The sequence below is a fragment of the Miscanthus floridulus genome, chromosome 18, assembly GCF_019320115.1.
Source record: "Miscanthus floridulus cultivar M001 chromosome 18, ASM1932011v1, whole genome shotgun sequence".
NCBI lineage: Eukaryota > Viridiplantae > Streptophyta > Magnoliopsida > Poales > Poaceae > Miscanthus > Miscanthus floridulus.
This window is the reverse complement of record NC_089597.1, coordinates 52,622,942-52,631,451: the sequence shown is the minus strand read 5'-3', so window position 1 is coordinate 52,631,451 and position 8,510 is coordinate 52,622,942. Positions and strand designations below refer to the sequence as shown.

At 44.5% G+C, this 8,510-nt stretch overlaps 1 pseudogene; it reads left to right on the top strand.

Moving 5' to 3' along the window:
- Positions 1-1,815: 1,815 nt before the first annotated feature.
- On the top strand, positions 1,816-5,810 carry LOC136521353 (very-long-chain 3-oxoacyl-CoA reductase 1-like; annotated as a pseudogene).
- The last annotated feature ends 2,700 nt before the right edge of the window (positions 5,811-8,510 follow it).

Here is an 8,510-nt window from a genome sequence, read left to right as displayed (position 1 = left end):
GCAACCAATACTCCTCGTTATCATTGTAAGAGCATATGGTTCTCTTGTTATAGCTAAAATGAAACCACACCCTATGAAAGCTACCCACTCCCTTCAAAATGTATGATGTTTTCCTTTTTTAAGTGCTTCATGTATGCCTCCTCCTAATAGAAGAACGGGCAACCTTCACCATTGCTCAGCCAAATTCAGGTTTGAAAACATCAAAGCCAAATTCAAAGCTGAGCAATTCAAAAACCACAAGACAAATCTAAAATCAAATTAACCATGTGCGTCGAGTAACAGTAGAAACTTGCCGTGTGCTCCATGGTTTCTTCGAAATTCCACCTCTCGCCAATTTAAACCGGTGGTGTCACTTAGTGCACATGATCAAGGGAAGGGAACATGATCTGCCCGAATCTGCTGTAGACAGGGCGGATATGGGCCTGGGGCAACTAGGGCCGTGGCCCTAGGTGTGGCCCAAGAGATCCCTTTACTCCCCTGAGGTGGCCCAACATTGCTTTGATATAGTCTGACTCCTAGCCGACCAGTCCAGCAAGGCAAAAGGTCCAAGGTAGTAGCGCCTGTTCACCTGGCTCACGCCGTCACGCATGCGTGAGTCGTCGACTCTCGTGCAATAGACGTCGCCTTTCTTTTTGTTTATTTCCTACTTTGAACCCTAGGCCATCGTATGGCTAGACCAGCAAGGGGCGCATCAAATCGGAGCAAGGCGCGGGCCGATAACGAGCAGGACTCTTCGGAGTTGGGTCTTGGCAGCCAGCTGTGCGCCATATCAAAGTAGGGCTGGCGGACGGCCATCACGCTCCTGGTTGGAGAAGGGTGCGATTAGCACGTCACCACACAGCAATAGAGACCATAGACTAAAGAGGCAGGCAGGCAGCACTCCAACAGTAGCAAGTAAATTCCTCATCCCAAACCCCAAATCCATGCTCCATTTTAAGTTGGAACTTGGATTTCCGGATCCAGGGATCCTCAAGACACTTGTCATTTGCCAATTCCATGAATGAATTAATGATTGTGTGTTTCTGGATTTTTGGAGAGTTGTAGAATTACACAATAAAGAGGACTAAGACATGGAATATTTTTTTCTTATATGCTTAACCAGTTATACAACCACTGTCATGAAACTAACATTCTGTACAGGCACAATCAAAACTAGTAGAAGAATTAGATAGTAATGCAAATGGCTTGCAAAATGTTCACATGTATACATAAGTCCTTGGATAGCGGCCCTAGGTGTGAAAATTGACGAGCTCCGCCACTGGCTGCAGACGACATGAAGTCGCTTGCCAAGGATCTGCCTCCACCACCACCGCCAAGTTGCCTACGGGAGAGAAGAACATGGGGGACGGAGAGAGGGAGGGCCTCCCCTATAGGGAATACGAAGGAAGGAACAAGTCGTTTTTTTGCTAAAAAGACCGACCAGTCCACTGCTCACACGCGCTTTGCTACACGTGACCTCTTCTCTGAGTTATCGGCCAGGTTGTACAGTCGACTGTTATAAACGCAAAAACGAACCAGTATAGACTATTTGTGCACCACTTAAAAATGTTTTGGACTCAGAAATGAAAATTCAAAGTTAGAGGACCTAATTGATATAAGTAGACAAGTTGATGGGCTAACCATGCATTTTACTCTAAAGTTAAACAGAGTACTCTCCGCCCGTATGAATGAGGAATTAATTAATAGCTTAGCCCTATCAGTTAGTTGGAGAGCTGGTAGCTACGAGCTACAGTCGACCATATGGGCACATAAACGGACAGTGCAAATGCCACCCACATATTGCATGGTCTATATATGGATGCCTTCCTCTTGCCGCCAGTGCACCACTACAAGTGGCTTCTGCTGGGTACCCCTGGAGTGCAGGAGCTAGCAAGAAGCAGAAGCACAAGCAGAAAAAGAGATAATGGAGGACGTGCCTGTCTGGTTCGTCTCACTAGCGTGCCTTGGCGCGCTGTACATCGCCGCAATCTGCGGCCGCCCCCTCGCCTACCTGGTGTTGTGCCTGCGCCGTCCGAAGGACCTCCACCGCTACGGCTCATGGGCCATCGTCACTGGCCCGACTTCCGGGCTCGGCCGGTCCATGGCCATGGAGCTCGCGCGACGGGGCCTCAACCTCGTCCTCCTCGACCTCAACGCCGACAACCTCAGGGAGACCTCCGACGCCATCAAGTCCCTCCACCCCGTGAAGATAAAGACGGTGGTTCTAGACCTCTCCCTCGTCGCCACCCCTGAAGGTGAGACGATGCATGCATGAGATCCACACAACACCGTCGGCGTCTGAATTGCATGCCTGGCAGGCGACGCGGCGATCCGGCGGCTGCGGGAGGCGATCGAGGGGCTGGACGTGGGGATGCTGGTGAACAACGCGGCGGTGAACACGCCTGGCGCGGTGTACCTGCACGAGGCGGACACATCGAGCGGTTTGTGCGGATGATACGGGTGAATCTGTGGGGGCTCACCGAGGTCACGGCCGCGGTGCTGCCGAGGATGCTGGCGCGCCGGAGGGGTGCCATCGTTAACGTTGGCTCGGGCTCCACGGTGGCCGTCCCGTCCTTCCCTCTGTACACCGTCTACAGCTCCACCAAAAAGTACGTGATGTGACATTATATATGCTTCCTTTCGTTCTAACGATTTTACATGGTACTAAAACAAGCTAGCGTGGAGCGTCGGAGTTCTCATCAAAGTTTGAACAACTAATTGTATGTTTACAGCTACACATGACAAGCGGTACACGTACGAAACCAGCAATATATGTGACTAGGCTTTTTTGGAAGACTTGTACTAGTATATATACTTCTATTTTGAAATGATTTCACAAAAGGCATTACTTTTCTCAGATATAAATTATAAAATACAGTTTTAAAACCTTTGATAAATTCCACGTTATTAATTGGTTTTTATAATACTTGTTTGGTCTGATACCTCGAAAACGACATATAACACTACTACAGAAACGATTTGTGGAACGCATCCCTTTCTTTGTAGGCGCGGCTCTATATTGAGCCGCCCCTACAAATGGTTGTCAAATGAGTCGCTCTTACAAATGAATTTGTAGGGGCGGCCGGTGTTATCAGCCACCCCCACAAATCGGATTTGTAGGGGCGGCTCTATATCCAGCCGCCCCCACAAATCGGATTTGTAGGGGCGGCTCAATATTGAACTGCCCCTACAAATAGACGCCGAGTATTAAAAATTAAGCACTAAAATTCAAATTTTGTAAACGACCTCGGATGGAGAAACAACCAAAATAAAAGTTGTAGATCTCAAAAAGTTATGAAACTTTGTAGTTGACAACTTTTTGATTTGAAATCATCTTGTCAAGGAAAACTACATTTGAATTTCCAAAAATTTAAAATTTTAATTTTAAAAGTTGTAGATCTTGAAAAGTTATGAAACTTTATAGTTGATAACTTTCTCATTTGAAATCATCTTATCATGGAAAACTACGTTCGAATTTCTTAAATTTAAAATTCAAATTTTATAAGTGACCTCGGATGGAGAAACTATCAAAATAAAAGTTGTAGATCTCGAAAAGTTATAAAACTTTATAGTTGACAACTTTTTCATTTGAATTAGTTTAGGACCTCAAACAATCAATTTATGCTTAGTTTTGCATAATATGTGGGGAACCAAAATGGATTGTAGACATAAGTGATCGTGACGTGCAGTGGTAGAGGACTTTGCGCGTGAGGGAGAAGTTACGGGTTCAAATCCTGGCCGACGCAAAGTGTGCAAAAATCGTGAAAAATGCTGCAACCATAGAGTGGGTGTGTTGTTGCCGATGGGGACCTCCTCGGATTAAAAAAAAAGATTTGCTATTTTTTGCCCCTTTTTTCGAGCCGTCCCTATAAATCGATGTGTAGGGGCGGCTGCCCAACCGTCCCTATAAATTGGTGATTCGTAGTCACGGTTTGATAGGGACGGCTGCCAAAACCGATGCTACAGATCATCTAGAGCCGCCCTATAAATACAATCCGGCGTAGTGTAAGTGAAGAATTTTTTTACATCAGATGACCTTATTAGACGGATATATTCTGTTTTAACAACTTTAGAGTACTGGGATATATCCAACGCTTGGTCAAAACTATAGGAAGAGTGTTCACTGATTCTAATATAACAACTTTATCGGTTCAGATGACCCGATGAGCAGAGTCTTCAATTTTGCTATAAAAAACTTGGCCACCCCCAAAATTCGTAAAATTTGGCTGAAAGTTTTGCTAAAACGTTTTAGAGACGTGCATGAATTATGTTTTTTTTCTTAAAAAAATTAGATTTAAACAAATATTAGCATAATTTATTACTACACATCTATTGAGTAGAAGAATATGTAACATAAATAATATAAAATATGAGTCCAGAGTTACCTAGCACGTGTATTAGTATATTACAAAATTTTGGATTTTTTTCAACCCCTACTGAAATTCATGAAATTTCGACGAAATTTTACCGAAATTTGAACACCGCCGATGAGCACCCCTGGCCCGAGTTCTGCTCCTGATCTATCTATATCCAATAAATGCGTACAAATTTTAGCCAATTCTGTAAATAAAATAATATTATGCTGTCTAAGCATGCATGTAAATAAACCAATCAAACATTGCGAAATTGAAGACGTACGTATACATAATATAAAGCAGAACAAAATAAAATAATATAATTTGTTTGTGTATCTTTCGTGCCTTCAATGCGTGCGCATGCACGTCAACGTTAAATAAACATATCCATTAATGGCTAGTTGGAATAGGAACCTTAAAAATAACTTCTTGATAGCGCGATGCTGATGATCATGGTACAACTACTACTAATAATTATAAATGATACTAGTAAAAGTTTATATATTTAAAATATTTATTTAATGTGTGTTGTACGTTCATCCTATCCAGGTACGTCGCTCAGCTCTCCAGAAGCCTTTACGTCGAGTACAAGAGCAAAGGAATCGACGTCCAATACCAGGTCCGTAATGATCCACACTACTGGCCTTGGCCGGTTTCAACCTCCAGCTGAGCTAGCTAGCATGAGCTGGCGAGACCGGTGACTACACACCAGCACACAGTCACACGAGCCACCCACTAGCACAGTCACACTATAGACCTCTGATGCTAAAATAGTTGGCTAATTCATGCATGCATGTATATGGCTGTATTTGTTGCAGGTGCCGTTCTACGTGCACACGCGCATGCTGTCGAGCGCCGTGAAGGCCAAGCTCCGGCCGTGGTTCGTGGCGACGGCGGACGAGTACACCAGCACGGCGGCGCGGTGGATCGGGAACGGCCCGCTGTGTGTTCCGGGCGCCGCCCAGAAGCTCCAGTGGTGCCTCACCGGCTTCGTGCCGGACTGGGTCCACGACTGGTACCGGATCCGCCTGCACCTGCAGCACAGGTCCGTCCTCCGCGGCGGCGGTCGTCGAGCCGTGATCGCCAACAACGCCCATCCACGCGGCGAGCAGGCCGGAACACCACCCAACGCCAATGCATCAGTTGCAGTTGGGCCAAACATCGGTGGCTAGCTAGCTGGGCCATCTGCATGCATGCTCTCTGCAGCTGTCAGTTCAACAGTCATATTATAGTTTCCCTAAAAGAAAAAACAGTCATCATATAGTAATATACCAGTATATATATTGTAATATCATGCAAATGATCATGATGGCCATACTTATAATTATTATTAGAAGTACGTGTGTATAATTGTTTTGTGACGTCGGATGTAAGTTGTCAAATCTGCACCGAGTTATGTGATTACATATTACTACTATGTTGTTACGTATAAGGCAAGTGATTTGCAAATAAAGAACCATAAAGGGTTGAGACTAATCTGGTTTCCAACAATTTCGCCACTGAGCAAACAAGGATCGAAGCTCTCGCGAATGGCCTCTAGCTGAGTTGCAGTCATCAGGTCCTATGTCCAATTTCTCATGGAAGCGAATCTCAAAGATATGGCCCTGTTCGCTTGAACTTATCAGCCGTACCGTTTCAGCGAAATAACAGTATTTTTTTTTCACAATAAATCAGCATCAACCATTTTTCCAGCCAACCGAACAGGGCCAAAGTTGAATACACTGGAGAGCTCTGCTCCACGGTCTTCCTTTCAAAACAAAAAGGATTATTGAAGCTCTCCCTTTCCGATATATAGGTTGTCTTCTTTCCCTCGCCATTTTAAGAGAAATTTTATTTTTTTTCGTCGGCCTGCGGAGACATCATTTTTTTGGTAACAACTACAATGTCACAGACAGTTGCGACCAAATTCCAACTTTTTTCACCATGTTCGCTTAATCGTATCAGCCATGCTTATCAGCCATGATACAATATTTTTTTCTCACAACAAAACAGCATCAGCCGGCTTATAAGCCACAGAAACGATCAAGCGAAAGTGTTTAAGTGATGGATTTTTCTAGTCATCTCTTTTTTTTAACGACGGTTCATTGGATTAACACAACGGTCCGAAGCAATGAACAAAAATAGAGGACTTTTACTGTGCCTTTACTGGGGCAAAAACTAGAATGAATCCGCTGCGCAATTTTGACATGAATTCGTCCCCTCGTCATGTCCTCAAGCAATTTGAACAAAGTTGCCGGAAGCCCGGAACGCCGTCGGCAGCAGCGTGCCAGCAGCCCGGCACTGTGATGGCCACATGCTGCATCGCATCATTCGTGAAATCGTGACTATGATTGCCAACGGTGGTAATTCATGGGCGGCAATAGCAAGCTGCCAAGCTGTGATGGCCGACGGGGTCTGCTGGCCCTGCATGCGCCTGTGTGTCTGCCAGAAGAGCGTCAGGGCGAGTTCGGCTGGTATTAAAGCCGGCTGAAGCTGTTTTGTTGTGAAAGAAATACACTGTAGATTCTAACTGATAAACCGACTGATAAGTTCAAGCGAACAGGCCAGCTCTGAATCTGACTCTGACGAGATATACTGTACTTTGAGCAGGTCGCGATGGTCGAAGATGCTGGTCCCCCTGGCCAGCTGGGCCACAGGCGACTCATAAAACATTTGGGAACTATGTTTGTGTTTTCTTTTATCTTGCTCCTTAGCCCCTATGCTGTAAAACAATATGATGTTTTTAATTAAATGATCAAAGTTAGAAGTACTTGTCTTAGAACAATCCTAATAAGATATGTAAAAAAAAATAGAGGAAGTAAAAGATACACCAATCATAATTCATAAGCACCTGTAATTAACTCTCCGTTTGGACCTAGATCGACCTACCCATCCATTGACGAGTAGGAGCGATGTCCTTAGAGCTTGTTCGGTTAGTAGATCACTGATCCAAGGTGATAGGAGAGGATTTGATCTCCTATAAGTTAAAATTCCCTTCAGTCCTCTTCAATCTCCTCCAATTCCTTTGGTTTGGGAATTAATCGAACAAACCCTTATAGTGACCAAAGGCGAACAAGCAACATCCTATATGTGGCGCTTGTATGGGCGGTCAGGCGGAGCATCATCTCCTTGTGGAGCAGGCATCCTGGGCTGCACCACCTTGACGACGTCTCTGACGCGAGGAGTGTAGCGGCAAAATCGGCTAGCCGCTTAGAGTGAAGAGTGAAACACCTAGCATTTCAATAGTTCCAAATAAAAATAAATTGGTAGATCAATGAGTTTTACATGTTGCTAAAAAAAGTAGGGGACACATTTGGTGACCTCCTCTAATAGGTTGCATTACCTCACTCCCCCAAAAAATAACAAATTGGTCCCATGTGAAGGTTTCTTGGCAATAGGTTGGTTTTCTTCGCATGTACTCCCTCCGTTCACAAAAATAATGCAATTATAGGATCCGTGATGGTCAAAGTAGCTCAAGTTTGACCAAGTTTATAGCAAATAGTATTAATATTTATGTATTCAAATAAATTTATTATGAAAATATATTTTATGACTAATCTAATGATACTAATTTTGCATCAAGAATGTTAGTATTTTTTATATAATTTTGGTCAAAGCTCAAACTGATTGACTTCTCAGAAAACGAGAATTGTATTCTTTCGTGGATGGAGGGAGTAGATCCCACCTACCACTCATGGTCATGTCGCCGGCCGCTGCTCCCCGTCACTCTCAGCCATGCTCTAGCCGACTAGCCGGCCACAATCAGCAGGTAACCACCCTCCTGCTGCCCCTGCACCCTCCAGCCACCCAACCTGCTGCCTACCGGCCGGTAGCCACCCCAGCCGCCAACAAAGAAATAGGGTTGTAACAAAAATAATCCCAACGCTTTTTCCTTCGTGAAAAAAAAATACGCGGCCACGACCACGGGAAGGCACGGCGCGCGACCGGGCAGGGTGCGGGGCCAGGACGAGTAAAGTTTCTTAAGACTATCACATATTCATTTTCTGAGCATTTCTCTTCGAGTAAATAATGATTTGTTTCATATGTATTAAGAAATTATGATGAATACATGATACTAACTGAATTGTCTACATAATAGTAGGAGATTGTGGGCAAGCAGTTCGATTGGCCCAGCGACATACACATCAACCGCAGCCTGCAGACATTCTTTTTTACACGTCATATTAGCTTTATCCT